The sequence below is a fragment of the Megalopta genalis genome, chromosome 8 (genome assembly GCF_051020955.1).
Source record: "Megalopta genalis isolate 19385.01 chromosome 8, iyMegGena1_principal, whole genome shotgun sequence".
In the NCBI taxonomy this organism is placed as follows: Eukaryota; Metazoa; Arthropoda; class Insecta; order Hymenoptera; family Halictidae; genus Megalopta; species Megalopta genalis.
In genome coordinates this window covers 13,969,605-13,990,192 of record NC_135020.1, presented here as the reverse complement: position 1 = coordinate 13,990,192, position 20,588 = coordinate 13,969,605, and positions in this window count along the sequence as shown.

The window sequence follows — 20,588 nt, the reverse complement described above, 5'->3', positions numbered from 1 at the left end:
CGTATCGAGTTTTTTTCTAAAAAGTATAATATATGAAATTTCTAAAAGGTACAATATTTTTCTACAAAATATTGGCGTGAATCGGGGCCTTTCCTTCAAGTGAACTGGAATTCGTTTCTCGATGCTATTTCAACTTTCCGATTTATAAGGAAAAATGTATAACAAAAAAACAGTTCTGAACCGTATAACCTTGATACAATTTGAAACTGTGTTCCAAAATTGATGAATTGCATCGATTTTTTCCTTCACGATCTAGATTAATTTACGTTCGGGGATTAAATTATTACGCGAACAGTATTACAGACGTCAACATGATACGATCAGTATTATAATTGTAGAATTTAATAGTTCGTGAAACGTTACACCGCATTTTTTAAATAATAGACAACGTTTTCAATTTTTCGATGCTTGAAGTAACGAATCGTCGCACAATTTTATAAAATATATTATAATCTGACCCCGATCTCGCACTATTTTCATTAAATACACGCGCGCATCTTCGATCGACTTTTCTCAGAAAACTTTAACCGACTCGATCGGAATTATCGCCGAAATTCTGTGTACGCAGAGCAATCGGTCACTTATCGTACGCGTCTGACTAATAACAAGCCTCTACTACTTGCCATTTATTCTCCTTTCCCACGGATAAAATTCTCCCAGAATTATGCTCGCATAAAATTATCGTTATCCGTAGAACGTTGCATTCGAAAGTATCGAGTAATGGGCGAGTGCGCTAATTACCATGTCGTTTCGCAGCAATAACAGTGATTAGGTCGAGTTCGGAGAATATTTAGGCAGCGAACTGTACGCTAAATTGGATAGCCCGGAAAGTTGTTTGAAAACCGTCGGAGCTCGGCGCGCTCGAAACTTCCAACTGGCCGCTGATTGTTTCGGGTAATTAAAAGGTGGAGGGGAAAATGAAAATGAATGCCGGATCCGCGGAACGGGGTCTGCGGGTTCCGGAAAACCGATAGACGGAACAATCCACGCGTTCCGGACGATCCGATTTCCGAAGATTTCATAATTTAACCGGACTTTCGACGCGGACTCTTCTCTCTACGTCGCTCCGCTATCTTCTTTATTGTACAGGATGTCCCAAAAATGTCTCGCAATCCGAAAGTAGCGGGTTCCTCGGGTCATTTGAAGCAACTTTTTCCTTTACAAAAATGTTCTCCGAGGCACCGTTGACGAGTTATTAACGAAAAACAGTGACCAATGAGAGGCGAGTCAACGGCGCCAGCGGTCGAGCGGTCGAATACCAGCTCAGCTGGCGCGAGGCAGCCGAGACAATGAGCGGAACTGGGCTTCGCGCGCTGGTTGACTGGGCCGCCTCGCGTCAGCCGTACTCGATTCTTATTGGTCACTGTTTTTCGTTAATAACTCGTTAACGGTGCCTCGAAGAAAATTTTTGTAAAGGAAGAAGTTGCTTCAAATGATCCGAGGAACCCGCTATTTCCGGATTGCGAGACATTTTTGGGACACCCTGTATTTGCCGCGGAGAGGTGATTGCCGGGATTGGAGCGACGACGACGACGACGGCGACGTTCTCGGCCAACGTCTTCTCGTTTATCCGAGCTAAAAATCCTGTCCGCCCGCGAGCACGTAACTCGATTTTCCCCGTGATGTCTGCGAGACGGCGGCGCGGAGGCGCCGCGGGGCAAAACCGTCCCCGCAGCACCGCCGAAATTTAATGGCGGACGTAAGAACCTTAAACCCCGGCCTCGCAGAACGGCGAGTTACATTCTCCTCGAGCGAGGTTTTTCCGCGGCGCGCGCGTAAACGCCGCGTTTGGCAGCGAAGGAAGCAGCGAAGGAAACGCCGTCCGGCGACCGTTCCGACCACTTTTTCCCCGTAAACGGTCGACGGTAAAAAAAATTGACGGATGTCCCGGAAGATCGGTTCTGCTAAAAACCTTTCTCATCGCCGATGTCTCAACGTTCGATTCCTAGAACGGTTTCTTCGGCAGCGCCGTGATTAAGGGAGCAGCCCGACTCAGAACGCTGAAAGTAAAGTGACGTTTGCAATTCTTTTTTCGAAGAATCCGTGGCACGGTTCCTTTCGGTTACTTTACTTCTAGGATAATTTATCTTATGCTCGTGGAACGCGCGCTAATTTTTTCGTTGCGGAAGTTTTCGTGTCTGACGGAAAAATCGCGAGCCAAGTTTATGTAACACCGTACGACGTGATACAATAATTTCTCTCTAATTGACTCGCGGCTCGGGTTGGAAACAAAAATGGACAATTCGGGGAGAGGGGATGCGATTATTTGCGCCTTGCGGCACGTTTTTATAGTCGCCCATTGCCAACAATTATTATATAAAAAACGAGCCACGATTTTTGGATACAATTGGGGACAATTTAGGGCTGCTTTTGGCATCAATTGGGGAGAATTTACTTGTGTGTACTATGAATTATAATTTATAATATTGGTGTAATATTATTATACGTAGGATACATTAAAATTGAAAGTGGACGCTGGTTACAGGATTAGATAACGGCCCAAAATTATGATACTTCCGGAAAATGAGGGGTTCTTGTGGTCATTCGAAGTAACTTTTTGCATTATAAAACTAGCAAACAAAAATGTTTATATCTCTGAAACGGTTGACCTTTCGACCTATGTTTACTAAAGCTTTTGTAATCAGTATAGTGTATCCTATATACCACATAAATATTGAATGGTTTTTATTTTGAACACCCTGTATAATTCCGTATCGTTATTCGTATCGTAAACCGTGATCGTGATCGTAACCATGTTCGTAAATCGTAATTGTAATCGTACTCGTACGCGGACCACGCAATTATTTAAAACATAATTTTTCTATGAAAATCCATAGAAATTTCTTAATTTGATTAAGATTCGCAAGAGGTAAGAATGTTGAGATAGTAATCGATGTCACATAACTTCGCATTAAAATACTTGAATTCTATGAAATTTTCAGATGTTTTCATCGCGGCCGTCAATGTGTTAATAATCGTTTATTAAATCATTTAAATTTAAATAATTTAAATTGAAATTTCACGCGTAACTACCAATTATGAACCAGCTTTCCCAACGATCCCTAGCTACGGTACAACATTTAAATTCACTATATCTCAAAAGAGATCGCAAGAACTTTCTCTTGCTGCACACACGCTCATAGTTCACGCTGCCAAAAGTCACGCACATTTTCGCAAGCCCCCGCGAGATTGCCCCAAAGCGACTCGTTCGTATTAACGAAGAGCGTCGCCGAATTCACGAAACCGCGATCCGTGATTCGGAGTTCGAGGTTACCCGGATCGCGGGGGCGAATCTCACGGCGTCGCGAGAGCGAGTTCGACCATAAATTCCGGCGGTTAAGCAGTCTAAACGTTTAACCGCGCAGTAAATCGTCGAAAAAGGGGGACCGATCCGCGAGGCATCCGAGGTAACGGGCGCCGGTATCTTCCGGCGAACCCGAAGAATGCTCTTCTCCGTTCGCAAAGAACACGCCGGGTCCCGGTCGAGTTAAAATCCAATCTTCGACCGGCAAATCGAAATCCTTCGGCTAAATAGAGAGATAGAGGGACGCGTCGAGCGGGCAGAGAGGGGTACGAAACTCGCAGGAATCCAATTACAAAGTAAACCGCGCGCTTATAATTAGATTCCGATCCGTGGGGCGCGTCCTGGTGTCTGCCGGTCCCCCGGTTTCGCGCGCTGTTTCGAGCCGTTGCGGCGCGACGCGACGCGGCGTCTGCCGCGAAGGCCGGGCGCGGCGCGGCGCGGCGGGCTGCAGAAACGTCGCAGCGCGAACGGTAATCCCGGAGATCGAGCGAGAGATTATCCCGGCGAAAAGGCGGCAACGACTCGGAAAACGGCGAGGAATCGTCGCGTCCTTGTTCGCAGCCCCGAATAATCTCCATTTGCCGCGTTGCTGGGCTCCATCTCGGCCATGCGCCTTTTCCCAAAGGAGTAGCGGCGGTCCGGAGAGGCGGGCGGCCGGGACGCCGAACCCGAGCGAGCACGAAGGACGGGGAACACGGAGAGGAATGTAAACAATGAGAGCCTCGGATCGGAGATACCGATTTCCGTGAGAAAGATTCGGAAGCGTTCCTCGTCGAGGGTTAATTCTCCGGCGGATCCTGGATCGCGAGCAAACGACTCGATCCCCCGACTCGGCCCGGGCCAGATTAATTTCGTCCAGCGAACACCTTCGATCGGGGGGGGGGGGGGAAAGGATCTCTACGGTGGAGCACTGTCGGCGCTGGCAATCTCTGACCGGCCGAGAATCGAACGCGGCCCCGGGCCTGGAACGGGCTGCCGAGCGAGCCCCGCGGCTCGAACGTGTCTTCGTGCGTCGCTGCCATCAGCAACGCTGGCCTACTTTCTTATCATAATTGTCCCGCCTTAGAGGCTTTATGATCCGGTAATGCCATCCAATCTGGCGCGATTACTCTTGCAGGAGCCACGAAATTGAACGAATTAAGGTACACGTCTCCGGCAGCGGCCGAAGGAACCCTTCACCCTGCCCTCCCACTCGTTACCGCCCCACCAGCCGTCTTTCTCATTTACACGCGCGTACCAGCGACCCTCCCGCCCCGCTCCGCGCCCGCGCGCCCTGGAAAGCTATACGAGTGGCATAAATTTAATACGGTACACGCCAAGGGAGGTGCCATACGTCCGACCCTGTTAAGGCAGTCTCCCTCTGCTGCCCTCTCTCTCTCTCTCTCTCTCTCTCTCGCTCTCTCTTTCTGTCGCAAGCGCGCGCGATCTCTCTCCTTCTCGCTACTCTCCTCTCCTCTCTTACCCTCTCGGCGCGTAGCTTAGCCGGCGCATACTTCAGCCTCGAGCCCCTCTTGGCCCGGAGTGCCTTATCCTTCCTAGTGTTAAATTAAATAATTTATCCCGCGTCGACCATAGACGACCCGGCCAACTCACCCTCGCTATGATTTACGACGGATTGCATCGCTGAAAGGACTCTCCGCGCGGAATTTATTTTGCTAACTAATTACTAGACCGGTCCCAGATGCGCCATCCATCGGCTTCGCTCGAAGAGGCCAGATCCGCCTGCAGGGGATCGCTTCAGCCCGAGGTTGTAGCCGACGCGACGTCTTCGGTTTTGAAACCTCGGACGGGCTGCCGGCTTGTTTTCACGGCGATGCTCTCTGCGGCCAGGCAGGCGAGGTTGTAACACCGTGGTGACGGATTTGTAGCGTTTATTTGCTGTTTTTAATTATGGTCTTGCGATAATTTCTTCTTAACCCCTTAACGTGCACGCTCGAATTAACTCGAGCGCGTTAAACTGGCCAAGCTGTGCACACTCGAGATAATTCGAGCGGCGTTGTATTTTATGCTGCTATAATTTTTCACACTCGAATATAATCGAGAATTGAAAATAACAATGTGAAAGCAAAGAAAAAAATCGTTTTATTGATATTTATCATTTACATGGGATTGTAAGCTAGAACACTTATTTATTCAAGAATGAAATATAGCCTTTTTCCATGGAACAAAAGCGCAGTATATCAAAATTCTCCACCAAAAGAAAAGTTGAATCAGGACCGGTAACAAATGGAAACCCCTTTGAGGATGTGGATTTGGTTGGATATTGCTTATCTATACTTTTACCGATAAAAATATGTTTTTTCCGAAATAGCAATTCGAAAAGAAAGATAAAAAAGTCGACGTACGTGTAACATTGCAATATTCGGCTCTTTTCTGCAATGTGGATCAAAATCCAAAATTAAAATTAAAATTTTGATTATTTTTGTATTCTTTTAATTTTTTTGCCAAGACTACGTTCTAAATTATGTTTTTTTACATGAAAAAAAATTGATCTTTTTTGGCCGGCCTTTTTCAAAAAAACTGTGCATTAAGGGGTTAATTCGCGCTGAGATTGCGGACGAAAGTGGATAATTTGGGAAGAGGGGATTTAGCATAAAGAGAAAATTTAGTGTAATGTATGAAAAATACTCTTGCGAACCCTTGAATCGACGCTTTCTTTCTCGAATATATTCGCTTGCTAGCACTTTTCGAATTTAGATTATTATACAGGGTGCCCCAAAAGTGTCTCAAAATCTGAAAGTGGCGGGTTCCTCAGGCCATTTGAAGCAACTTTTTCCTTTACAAAAATTTTCTCCGACCGAGTCAACGGCGCCAGCGGTCGAGCGGTCGAATCCCAGCTCAGCTGGCGCGAGCCGGCCGAGCCAGCGGCGCCAGCGGTCGAGGCGGTCGAAGCGTCAGCCGTACTCGATTCTTATTGGTCATTGTTTTTTGTTAATAACTCGTTAACGGTGCCTCGGAGAAAATTTTTGTAAAGGAAGAAGTTGCTTCAAATGATCCGAGGAACCCGCCATTTCCGAATTGGGAGACATTTTTGGGACACCCTGCATATACATTTGCGAACCCTCGAATGGGCGCTTTATGTTTCGAATGTACATTAAATTCTCCCTATAATTGACGCACAGATTGTACAAAAAGGTGAACAATTTGAGAAGAGAAGACACGATTGTTCGAACCTTGCGGCTCGTTTTTATGGTTGCCGATTGTCAACAGTTATAAAAACGAGACGCAAGACTCGAATAACCGTATCTTCTGTTCCTAAATTGTTCATTTTTGTGAGCAATCTGAGCGCGAATTACGGAGAAATTACTGTATATCGTTACGTTTTGCAGATTGCTATCATCGATGATGAAATATTGAAGGTTGAAAATGAAAAGATTTTTGTTCTCTTAAACTAGAAAGTATTGTCTAAAATATAGAGTAGGATATTTTGTACACGTCAAACATTTAACCTTTTGCAGTCGAAGCTATTTAAATTCGAAATCCAAAACATGATTTCTGATCTACGGTATTTCTATTTTATATAATTTATTGCGATTTATGTGCGTGAAATTGAGCCTACTGGCAAGTACAATGCAATTTTAACAGTTTTTCTTTTTTTTTAAATATAAACGAGTCTGATGCTCTTATAATGATTTTGAAGAATAGTACACCAAATTTTAGTGGCGCCTCGGAGTCGCCACTCGATTGCAAAGGGTTAATAAGCTGTAATAAATAATATATAGTAATATAATAAATGTATAAAATATAATAATATAAAGTTGATTTTTCGAAGTATATAGTAATTTTGTCGAATCCATAATTGGATTTATTATTAGATATAGTCCGTTATTGGATCCATAATTACGAATCGTAAATGATTGGATTTTTGACAATTCTACGCTGCGTTTATCAAATTTTTAACCTTATCTCGAGAATTTATTAGATAAAGTTTCAGACATTGAGAACGATTTTTCAATAGAAAATAACACTTTCACGACAAAACTGTGAAATTCTATTCAACATGCTTGACCTGCGAATGTCTCTAGTGCTTAAACATGTCAATAGAATTTTCGTTACTCGTACATTTTACTACACAACAATGTTATGTCAGCGAAAAGTGAAGAAAATGTTCGAGAAATAACGTGAAATTACTCGTTAGCTATTAGGTTTGGGGCTGATGAAGGTCAATACTTTTTTACTCGGAATTCGATATTCTTCCATATTTTGATGTAAAAAGTATAGTAATCTATTTAAAACAACAAAGTTGACCATCAAATCTCCGAAACGTCTCCCTCTATAAAAAAAAATAAATATACTACATAATATGCCCTTTTAAATCATGCATCTTTTGTATACAAAATTTTTTCGTGCGACTCATATTTTGTAAGTTATAAGCGGTGCACAAGTTGCGTGGTCAAGTTGCTTGTACGTATATATATCATAATTTCCAATCGAAACATCCGCGTCTGAAACGACAGCGAGAGAAACCAGTCCAACGTTTCGCGATACATCGAAATGGAAAATGGAAGAAGAACTTTCACCGGAAGCGTACGAGGATCGAAAACGTTCTTGCAGTTCGGGAAAGCTCGCTGGCAATTCGGAGTTGGAACGAACGAAGTCGGGACAGAGCGAAAGCCCATTTTCCGGGAGAGCCGGGTTCGTACCAGGGGCGATATTCGAACGATGGAGAAACGAAAGACCAAGGAACGCCCTTTCCTGACCACGATCGATAGGTCGGAGGGCCACGGGAAAAAAGCCGGGAAGGGTTCCCGTAATGAAATTAAATTTCCTCCGCGGTGCTACCAATTGCACGAGTTACCGTTTCCGTTCTCGCTTCCGTTTCCACGTGTATTTTAATTCCGCTGCCCTCGAAAAGGAGTCGGGGAATTAAATAGGAAGTCGTGGCTCAGAACGAGCTGAAATTACATCGCGAACTTATCCAGCCCCGCCGGAGCCTCGCGCCAGCGGATGGGAACAACGCGTCTGCTTCTTATCACAATTTTCATCGTCTCAACGCCGTTCCCACGTTGCGACTGGTGCAGCGAGCGTCGTCGAGCTGCGTCGAACTTGGCGACCGCGGTTGCCGTTTCCGAGTCACCGACCGCCTCGGAACACCATGGGAATCGAGTCCGTGGACGTCGGAGTCGTTCGTTGAACCTATTTCAGTGTTGCCGGGACTGTTTCGGCTTCGCTCTTCGAACGAAAATTCATTCTTTTGAGAGAAATATTGGGTCGGCAGGAAAGTAATTTCGGTATTTCAATGCGAAATGAGACTCAATATTTTGTTCTATACAAGAAATGAACCTTAATCGGTCTAATATTTTGCATTTTGTTATATCTTTTGCCATCTTTCTGGTAACTTTATGATTCCGCGCTCGTAAAACTTCTGGTCCTTATCAATAAAAATCAATTGCGATTTGAGGATTCGTTATTATTGAAATTTTTACCAGTTAAAGAGTTTTGTATACCACGAAATAAATGATAATCCGATGGAGCAAGATCGGGGCTATATGGAGGAAGCGAAATCATTTTCCGACGAAGCTCCAATAATTTTCTACGCGTTGCTAAATATGTACGAGGCCTCGCATTGTCGTGGAGGAACACGATTCCTTCGCGATTTGTCAATTCTGGCCTTTTCACTTTGATCGCTTCCTTCAATTTCATAAGTTGTGGGCAGTAAACATCCGAGTTGATCGTTTGGTTGCTTGGAAGCAGCTCAAAATACGCAACACCTTCATAGTCCCGCCAAATTGACAGCATGATCTTTTTGCGATGCGATTCGGCTTTCGATATGGTTTGCGCTGGTTCGTCACGCTTGGACCATCACCATTTTCGATTAATGTTATTACAAACGATCCATTTTTCATCACCGGTGATAATTCGTTTCGAAAAAGGGTCGATCGCATTACGTTTAAAACGCGTATCGCAGATACCGATTCGTTGTGTTAAGTGAATTCTTTTCGATTCATGCGGAATCCAAACATCGAGCTTCTTAACAAGTCCAAGACATCTTACGTGACATTCGATTGTTGCGTGTGACGCATTTAACCTTTTTGCAATCTCTCGTACAGTTATACGACGATTCGATTCAATTATGGCTTTGATTTTGTCATCGTCAACTTCGGAAGGTCGACCAGATCGTTGGTCATCTTCAAGTGAAAAATCTTCGGAACGAAATTTTTTGAACCAATTCTGACACGCGCGTTCTGTCAAGCAATCGACGCCATAAGCTTCGCATATCTCTTTGCGAGCCTCGGCCGCTTTCTTGCCTTTATGAAAACAAAAAAGTAAAATGTGTCGGAAATGTTCATTTTTGCACTCCACGTTAAAATTGACAGCAAGCCATCAGCTGTGATCAAAACTACATAAAATTTGTTTCTATAGTAATCTAAACATGTCAACTCTGCCAAAGCAGAAGACAGAATAATTATAATCTTAACACTTTATCAACCGCTAGCCTATTTATCGGCTTTTCGATTGCCAATGCTTATCGACCGATAGCCTATTAATCGACTTTTAGCTATTGACGGTTTTCGCTTCTTTACTGTTTTGTTAGTAGCTGACCTCCTGTATGCTGACCTCCCCATATCCTTATGAATTATAATTATAATAATTATATTATTATTTATTATTATTTTTAAAGGAATAAGCACAACACAATGAATAGCGAAAATTTAGCCGGTACTGGGAGCAAATGCGCGCGCGACTAAGCCAGTCCTTACTGAGTGGCAGCCTCAACCACGACCGGACGATAAAGTGTTAACAAAAGAATGACGATGCAAACATAACGCTATCGATTGGCGCAAACCGAAATTACTTTCTTGCCTATCCAATATTTTCAGCGAGACAGGGAGCGAGTCTGACGCGGGCCGAGTCGTTCTTTATTTAAATTTAGGACTCCCTTTGTCCCGGTCCCCTTGGCCGAAGAGTTAGTACCCGGCCGGCACAATTCTCGAGATTAAAACGCCTCCCGCGTGGACGCGGCCCCGTGATTCGCACCGTCCGCGGAACCCTTCAAAATCGGTAATTTCCACGCAATCAACCCTCGGCGACGTTTTTATCATCGTTGACAGGACATCGAGGAGCAAATGGCGCCCCTTCCTCTCCCCACCTCCAGCCTCTAGCACGCGGCAGGAAGGGACAATCTCTTCCCGCGACAGCCATTAACCGCGGGAAAGGATGCTCGAGGCGTTCGCCGGGTCCCCGGGTTCGGCGCCATCCACGGGACAAAATAGGACGACATATTTCATTTCCCCCTCCCCCGCCGTTTATCCCTTTCGCCGCCCGGTCTCTCGGTTTAATTAGCATAAGTCTGGCCGTCTCTCTGGTTGGCCGGCGTCGCCGCTGCCGCCGCCGCCACCGTCGCCGCGAAAGGCACGGCTCTATCCTCGGGGAAATTACCGCGATTGCCGTGAAAATGCGCGCACCAGAAAACTCCACGCTGCCACCCCCGCCGGCCATCTTCCATTTTCCTGGGGCTGCTACGGAAAGGCGTCGCCGCCGCCGACAATGATACCGTGCCGCAATGAGGAAGAAAAGAGGACACCGGCGACGGTTCCGTCGCTCGTCCCCCATTTTCGGATACGCTCGACTCTCTAAAGGAGTCGTCGCCAAGATTCGTTTTTCAGCATTCAGGATACGGGGTTAAGTGACGTTTCGTGTTGCGACTTAACCCTGGATAGACCGAGGGGCTGCAGGCTGACTGAGAGCCTTGCTCTGCGACTGTGATCATTTACAGCGACTCCCCGTACTTGATCGCGTACCTGCTCGCTGGTCGCCGACGCTTTATTCACCGGAAGCCTGTTAACCCTTTCGGTACGAGCGCCGGATATATCCGGCATCCATCTAGTCACCTGTGTGGCCGAGCGCCGGATATATCCGGCATCCATCCGATGACCAATATGGACGAGTGCCGAAAATACATCTGGCATCCATGTAAGCCATATTTCTGTAGGCCCTTTACAGAATTTTAGCACTGAAGGGAAGGTTAGCGAATCGGAGAGCGTGTTTAAGGTTACTATTAACCCTTTCGCTACGGCGGTTCAGTCAGCTGTTTTTATGCAATTTATTCTGATTTTTAACAAGTGTTATTGTCACATTTGCCGTAAGTAACATATAAATTGAATAAATAACTCATCGATAACACAAAATAAATATCTTTACGATATGAATAATCGTAAATTAAAAAAATGAATGACCCGTTATTTTAGCAACGCCATTTTGACGGGTTCCGTAAATCTAGTGTTAAAATACATGTGCCTAGTTATTTGGAAGAAAAATACCGACAACCTTAAAAAGTACGAGAAAATATAAACCTTGGAGGACGCTGAACGCTCAATGCCACTCGAATTACAAAATCGTCGATCAAGATTAAAGAAGATATTTCGAGAGCCACGCTTAAAAGAAGATCACCTACAATGAACCATCGGATAAACTTCGTTGAAAAATTGTCGCACGTGACATAGAACGTTCTACCAGATGATGCGTAAACAATTGGAACTGTATACAAAAAACTGTATACGTCCATTAATTATTTGATGACAGCCTGGAGCAGACTGCAATCGCTTTTATCGATCAGAAAGACGTTGATTTCCCATGGCGAACGCAAAACAATAATATCATTCATTTTTGTCAGGTTTCCTCGTATTTTATAATCCCTTACAAAGAAATGCGAAGCGGAAGAACCTTTCTCCTGCGGTTTTATACTGTTCCGGATGTTCTTACTGTCTCTCAAATGATGGTGTCGCGCATTACTATGCATTGGCTGCACTGAAATTGTATGTAGAAAAGTTTTTACGCTAGAAACGTTTGAATAACTACAACGAAGCAATCATAAATACGAATCACGTTAATGACGTTATCATCTCTAAGATACTTCGAAGCACGTAAATTCGCCAATCTTGACAATTTAGAATCTTAGTAAGTATGCAGGATATTTTAAAATTTCAAACGGCATTTGATGTATTGAAATGTGTACAAGATTATTATAGCTTTCCACTACTGTTAGAAACAATTCGAAGGCAATTCGGAGACCACGTGACACGATTCGGAGGCAATTCGGAGGCCACGTGACATGATTCGAAGGCAATTCGAAGGCCACATCCTACGATCCGAAGGCAATTCGGAGAATTAAAGGCAATTCAGAAACCATACGCTACTATTCGAAGGTAATTCGGAGAATCGAAGGCAATTCCGAGGTCACATTCCACGATTTGAAGACAATTCGGACATTTGAAGGAAATTCGGAGATCTAAAGACAATTCGAAAAATTGAAGGCAATTCAAAAGCCACATGCCACGATCCGAAGGCAATTCGGAGAATTACAGGCAATTCAGAGGCCACATGCCACGATTCGAAGGCAATTCGGAGACCACATGCCACGATTTGAAGGCAATTCGGCGGCCACATGCCACGAATCGACAGTCGCGCACCTAGTACAGTAATTTCTCCTTAATTCGCGCTCAGACTGCGCCCAAAAATGGACAATTTCGAAAGCGGAGACACGGTTATTCCAACCTTATGGCTCGTTTTTTTTCGAATAATCGTATCTACCCTTCCCAAATTGTCCATCTTTTTGCGCGATCTGAGCGCAAATTAGGGACAAATTACTGTACCTACGCGTACCTTGTAGCTCCGCGGTTTTTCTTACCTGACCCAAAAAAAAAACCCTTTCTTATTGTCCGTCACTTTTTGTCGTCGACCCTTATCATCGACGTAGCAATAAATTACGTAGACGTAGAACTAGCACAGGGAAATTCACAGCAACCCGAAACTTGGCATTTCCGGGAGAAATCACTGTAACTAAAAAATTGCATTTTGGCCAACTTTTTAGGAAAAAAACCGTGCATCGCGACACCGATGTTCTCCGTCGATATGTCCGCGCGCGATACTCGTGATTATTGTTGCGGCGTAACGAGCGCAGTTCGTCGGCCGATCTCTATTTAGTGTCACTGGCAGAGCCGCGGCACGCAACTGTAAATCTCGCTGTCCGTTCCGCGTTTCCCGCGCGTTCGTGGAAATTGGCCCCGTTCCAAATTTCAAACACCATCGATTCCTTTATGCGCGGCGAGGCCTTTTGTCGGCGGAGGCCGGCCCGGCCCCCTTGCCGGCGAATTCCGCCGCGATAAATCACGATATAATTCCTAGGTGTACATTTCCGGGCTTCCCGTTGGGAGCTTCTTCAAGTCTCCTCGCCGCGGCCCGCGGTGTCGATTTATCGCGGCTCGCCGATTAAAGAAAGCTCGCTCGAGCGTACTCGACTTATTGCCTTCGTTTTTTAGCCTTCGCCGACTGGAAATTCCGCTTCTCGTTTTTCTCCCAGAGGAATTTCTAGCCGTTAAAGAGGGATACAGGGGGAGAACGAGATAGAGCGAAAGCGAGAGAGAAAAAGAAAGAGAGAAAGAGGGAGAAGGAGAGAGGGAGAGGAAACGAAAGAAGGAGAGAGCGAAAGCGAGAGAGAGAAAGAGAGAAAGAGAGAGAGGGAGGGAGAGGAAACGAAAGAAGGAGAGTGTGAAAGCGAGAGAGAGAGAACGCGAGAGAGAACGCGAGAGTGAGAGCGCACGAGAGAGAGAGAGAGAGAGAGCGCGCGAGAAAGAGAGAACCCGAGAGAGGGAGAGAGAGAGAGAGAAAGCGCGAGAGAGAGAGCGCGAGAGAGAGAGAACGCGAGAGAGAGGGAGAGCGTGAGAGAGAGCGCGAGAGAGAGAGCACGAGGTAAAGGGAGAGCGCGAGAGAGAGAGAATGCGAGAGGGATAACGAGAGAGAGAGAGAGAGAGAGAGAGAGAGCGCCAGAAAGAGAACCCGAGAGAGGGAGAGAGAGATGGAGAGAGCGCGAGAGAGAGAAAAAGCGAAAGAAGAAGGGAGCGAAAGAGAGAATGCGAAAGAAGAAGAGAGCGAAAGAGGGAAAGAGAGAAAGAGAAAGAGAGAGCGCGCGAAAGAGCGAGAGAGCGAGGAAGGGAGAGAGAGAGACGCATCCGGGCCTCGTTGTTCGTAGCGTCACCGGATTTTTCCCGGCGTAACGACGTTCGCAACAATAACGGGCCTTATCTCGGCGAACACGCCGCTCCTCTCCCGTACACACAGCCCGATCCGGCCGCCGATAAGCGCACCGTCATCGTCCTTATCTGCACGCCATAATCCTGGCCGCGCGTCACTGCAAGGCTGCAGCATAAAGTACTGCATTACAGCTGCAGCCGACCTTGTTGCTTCGCGGGTCGTTATCCGGTTAAACCAACCGTTAACCGTTGCTCCTCGACCGCCCTACAGCCGGCCACGCGAATTCCAGCCAGCAAACTACCTTCGCGGAGGGAATCCCTTCAACATCGGCCCGCGTAGGAGGCACGGGGGAAAAAAAGGATCTCGCAAGCGCGGAACTTAATTAACGCGCGCGCGATGCCCTCGAGTGTAAAAGGGATCGTGGGACCCGCGACGGTGGTGCGGCTAGAGAGTCGGAAGGGCGAGGAAGCTAGGAGATGCCTGAGGATGTGAGGTCAAAGGAACAGGAGAGTAGGTGTGTAGGACGCGCGATACGGCGGGGGCGGCCGGGTTACTTTGAAAGAAAAGGAACGTAGGGAAAGGGGCGGGCAACGTGGCGGCGCACAAAGTGACGGCGTGGGAGGAGGTGGCCGGTTCTGGATGGTACGCAGAGATAGCGGGAGTTAGGGTAACCGGGCTCTAGCTGGCGAGAGGAAAAAAGAACGAGACACGGTGGCTAGGAGTTGCTGGCCGGAGAAAGAGAGCAGATGTTGCGGCATGAGGCAGAGAGAATTTACGTTGGGAAATGGGAGGAGAGAGAGAGAGAGAGAGAGAGAGAGAGAGAGCGAGAAAGAGCGTGGGAGAGAAAGAGAGCGCGCGAGAAAGAGCGTGGGAGAGAAAGAGAACGCACGAGAGAGAGAACGCGAGAGGGATAGAGCGAGAGAGACAGAGAGCGCGAGAGAGAGCACGCGAGAGAGGAAGAGCGCGCGAGAGAGAACGCGAGAGGGATAGCGCGAGAGAGAGAGCGCGAGAGGGATAGCGCGAGAGAGAGAGCGCGAGAGAGAGAGAGAGAGAGCAATCGAGAGAGAACGCGCGCGAGGGAGAGAGCGAGAGAGAGAGCGCGAGAGAGAGAGAGAGAGAGCAATCGAGAGAGAACGCGCGCGAGGGAGAGAGCGAGAGAGAGAGAGCGCGAGAGAGAACGCGAGAGGGATAGCGCGAGAGAGAGAGCGCGAGGAATAGATCACGCGAGAAAGAGCGTGGGAGAGAGAGAGAGCGCGCGAGAGATCGAACCCGAGAGAGGGAGAGAGAGGAAGAGAGGGAGAGACGGAGTTTCGAAGAGCGAAGCGAGATGTTAAATTGCGAAATCGAATGAAATGGAGAGAGAAGAAACGGGGAGAGGAGAATTTGGATTAGGAAATGAGACGAGCGCGAAGGGCGAGAGGAAATTTCGATTGGGAAACGAAGCGAGCGACGGAGAAGGAAAGTGTGAATATCGGAAAAGCGCGCGTGGAAGAGCACAAATTCGAGAATAGTTCCGAGTAGAGAGTGAGAAAGAGAGAGAGAGAGCACGAGGAGGAGAAAGAAGCGTGTATTGAAGAGCGTGAGATTTTGAGATGTTAGAATGTATTTTCGACCGGGATTTATCCGTTGGCTGAAGAAGATTACGATCAATATTTGTTGCGAATATGTATAGCCGAGGATATTGGAGAAATATTCCCGAGAAGTGGCAGCTAGTATGAATATTAACGACCATTACCATCGACTCCGGCGCGAATTGAATTGAAAATTCAATTTCCCGGAGGAAGGTAGTTATTAAATTTTATATATTCTTCAGTGCACGTTTCCTTTTTTCTTTTTTTTTTCGCACCTGAAACTCGAGATATTTATGCCGAGTTATAACGAAGAGGTGAGTGAAAACAGAGCTGATGTATTATGAATGGTGCGCAAGGAAGACGAAGCACGCCAACCTGTTAACTTCGAATAAAATATTCACGTTCGGCTTCGGTTCAGTTCCAATTCCCTTATTTACTTGCGCGATATTTGCGTTAAATTACAGAAGCGTGCGAAACATTCGAGTCGTGTATACGTACGTATGTTCTAATTAATACGCCTGCCGCGAGCACTTAACAAATACAGCAATGAATGTACTGTGTTGATCATCGATATTTTCGGAGTATAAAATGCAGGCTGTAAAAAAAAAGAAGTTTCACGACTATGCGCGTATCTCGATTCCTCGCATCCTCGATTTGGTGGAAAACAATGCAAGCCAAGGTGTCGCAAAATCATCCTCGACTGGTTTCTTCGAGGTTAAAATATTTAAAATTCTTTTTCGTTGCATCGCATTCTGTTCGCCTCGAAGACTAAATTTGTCGAAGGAATCACCTGTCGGAAGTTAATTTTTCCCTTGGAAAATGATGACAATGTTTCGTAGAATTTCAAAGTGATTTTATTCAGATTCTAAAGTACGACTGGTTTAAAATCTATCAATTCGTAGCTTTCGCACTGTCTCTGTTTACATTTCGCACAAATACGCGCGAGATCATGTGTGTATGCGCAAGGTTTGAGTATCAATTTGATCGGCTTTGTTTATAGCTACCAGCGAAACCATGATATTCTAAAGCCTATTATCGGCGTTTAATCCGAATCAAGCAGTTCACGATGATTCGAATGCGGTATAGGAATACAGAGCGTTCCATAATTATGTTAACATCGGGAAGGGACGATTCCTGAGGTCATTTGAAGCAACTTTTTCCTTAGCGAAAATGTAATCCGCGGCTTCGTTTACGAGTTATTGACGAAAAACGCTGACCAATGAGAAGCGAGCTTGCCAGCGCTAGGCGGCCGAGCCAATCAGCGGAACCAGGTTTCGACCGCTCGTTGGCTCGGCCGTCTAGCGCTGGGCGAGCCAATCGGCGGAACTGGGCTTCGACCGCTCGTTGGCTCGCTGCCTAGCGCTGGGCGAGCTCGCCTCCCATTGGCCAGCGTTTTTCATTAATAACTCGTAAACGAAGCCGCGGATTGCATTTTCGCTAAGGAAAAAGTTACTTCAAATAACCTAAGGAATCACCCCTTCCCGCGTGTAAAGATAATTATGGGACACAATATATACATGCTTCGTGCTATTGACGAAGCAGAAGGAAATTATTATTTAGCCCGCGAAAGATATCGAAATGCGGTAAAGTGTAATGGAAGATCACTACATGCGTGAGGAGCTCATCGTCGAGATTATCAGCGATTGGGTCAACAGTTTAGTGGCCACGAAGTGATAGAGTAACTGCTTACTCGACGGAAGGGAGAAGGTCGTCCTCGTTTCCACTGGCGTAAAGAAGATTGTGTTGTTGTTTGTGTACGTGCGTATCCACTGATGGGCTTACGTTGGATAGGTCGTGAAGTAGGAGTGTTTTATATGGTAGTGAGAAAAATAATACACGAAGAAGGGCTGCGTTCTTGCAAAGTTCATCGTGTGCAAGAATTACGAAAAAATGATCATGCCATTCGATGAAAATTCTGTCGCTAGATGCTAAAAAAATTAGAAAGAAATCCACGTATTCTAGAAAAGATCTCGTTTACAGATAAAAGCAGTTTCTCTTAATCGATAGAATGCTAGTATTTGGGCATATAAACATCGTTGGCAGTAAAATAATAGGTCCTGCTTGTTTAATGTCACAATTAAGAGGCGAATGTTACTTGCAATTTCTACGTTCTCGACTCCTAAGCGAATGTAAATAATAAGTCGGTAAATAATAAGTCGGTAAATAATAAGTCGGTAAATAAGAAATCAGTAATTAATAAATCAATAAATAATATGTCAGTTTATTTGTCAACATGGTGTTTGAAGTCATAACGTGTTAGTTACTTTAATCGCACAAATAATTTCACTCTAGATTATTTTGCTATTTAGTACTTATTTAATTTTATTTAATGTTCCTTATTAACGATTCTACGATCAAATATTTGTTCAAATAAAATCTCAGTCTGTATTGTGTAAAATTAAATATAATATATATATATATATATATATATATATATATATATATATATATATTATATTTAATTTTACACAATACAGACTGAGATTTATATATATATAAATTAAAAATATTGTGTAAAATCTCAGTCTCGTCTGTATTGTGTTAACATGTCTCAAATACAGATTTCCATATAGATTTACCATAATATGAACGCTACTCTGATAAAATATTTCAATCAAGAAGAAAGACTGTTTTAAATTAATTGGTCGAATTCATATCTAATTTGAAATTACCTCTCATTTTATTCGCGCCAAAAATTACTTTCCACAAGTAATTCCCCCAAAAAAAGAAATACTAAAATACTTGCATTTTTAAAATAAAATATACCAAACTCTAGAGAATATTAACAAGACAATATCAAATTCACAACTTCCTCTTCTAACTTTACACAGCGCGACAAAAAACTCGCCAACCCAACCATAATCGTTGCGAATCGATAAACGCGATTTCCCTATCTTCCAAAAAGAATTCCCATCTCCAAATCACAAGCTAACACGAAATCGACAAATTTCCCGTTTTCATCCCGACTATCCATCGAATTTTTGACGATCGAGTTTGACCGAGCTTTGAGATCTCGATTAATCCACCGTTTTCTCGGTCGGCGACCGAGGGAATCCGGGCCGCGACTGATTCCTGGATAACCGAATAAAACACGGCTGGCGAAAATACTTGACGAATTACACGGCGTGACGCGACGTGTCGTTAGATCGACGGCCGGGCGTCGCTACGTCGACGAAGCCGTATGGCGAGCGCCGGGGCGTCAACCAGAAATTCGATTCAGCTTGGGGCCGGGGGTTGGGAGTCCGGGGGGAGGGAGGCAAGGATCCAATTCGTTCTGCGTCTCCATCCAGTTTTCTCGGGCGTCGGTGCACGAGATATTTAATAAAAAAGTTGACATTTCCTTCGGGTCCTTTCCCTCGCCCCCCCCCCGCTCCGGGGAACCGTTTTCGCCGAAAAGAAACCCTCTCCGACGCCTACCCCCGGACGGTCATCGACGTCTATTTTCCCCCGGCGCAGCCCCCTGCCACATAAACAAAATTCTGCGCCCGAGCATTGTTTCCATTCTGTCTCTGTCCCGGTGTTTCACCTCTTCCCTTATTTAACCAGAGCTCACCCCGGACCATCTGTTATACACTTTCATCTTGGCCGCGAAGGTCGGGAAAAATCGCGGGAACACGAGCTTTGATCGATCGCGGGCCGCCGCGGAGAACGTGTCCGACGTGTTGCGGTTGTTGAGCAGCGGCGGCGCGGCGCCCCTAATTCTTGGCACCCTCTCCCCTCCGCGGCGCCGCGTTTATTTTCGCCAGCTGCCTCCAGCGACCTCGAACAAGCTGTTGATCGTTTCATAAAAGGCGGCTCGCGATACGGAATTGATGACCTAGAAATTAATGGGTCGCTGTTGCTCGTTTTAGTCGCCGCCGCACCGTCATCGCTTTGTCCCTTTATTTATTTAGTACGTTGCGGCGGCGTGGTTGCATTATAGTATCGTGTCAGGCTCGTTGCGAACATTTCGAGCATACTTTTACACCGAAATAAAATTCGTCTCTTCGATTATCGGTGTTTCGAAAAACGTCGAAGTAAAGGTTCGTATACCACGAATATAAATTTTCTTCGAGAAATTATAGGTCTATATAATGTAATATTAAATAATATACATTTAAATATGATTTAAATTTAATATAAATTTGTTATTTATATTTTCAAATTATTATCTATAATTTAAATTTAATATAATATTTAAATATAATTTAAATTTAATATAATATTTAAATATAATTTAAATTTATATAATATAATATTTAAATATAATTTAAATTTAATATAATATTTAAATATAATTTAAATTTATATAATATAATATTTAAATATAATTTAAATTTATATAATATAATATTTAAATATAATTTAAATTTAATATAATATTTAAATATAATTTAAATTTAATAATAAATTTTAAATATAAATTTTCGTACGAGAATTTATAGGGCAACGAACAGCAGATCTTTGCGACAAAAATATAGCTATGTATGCTGACGATCGTTTGTAATGTTTTGTTTAACAATTTCTTTCTGTACAATTTCTGTACAATTCTTTTAGACGCAATAGTTATTCTATAGACCTTAACATTAGATTTACAGAGCACGAAAAAAAGACAGCTGTTTTATATTAGTTTATAAAAGTAACACTAAAACATTTAATCTGATTTTTAACAAGCGTTATCGTAACATTTGCCGTAAGTAACATATATAAATTGAATAAATAACTCATAAATGTATCTTCGCGATATAAATAATTGTAAATTA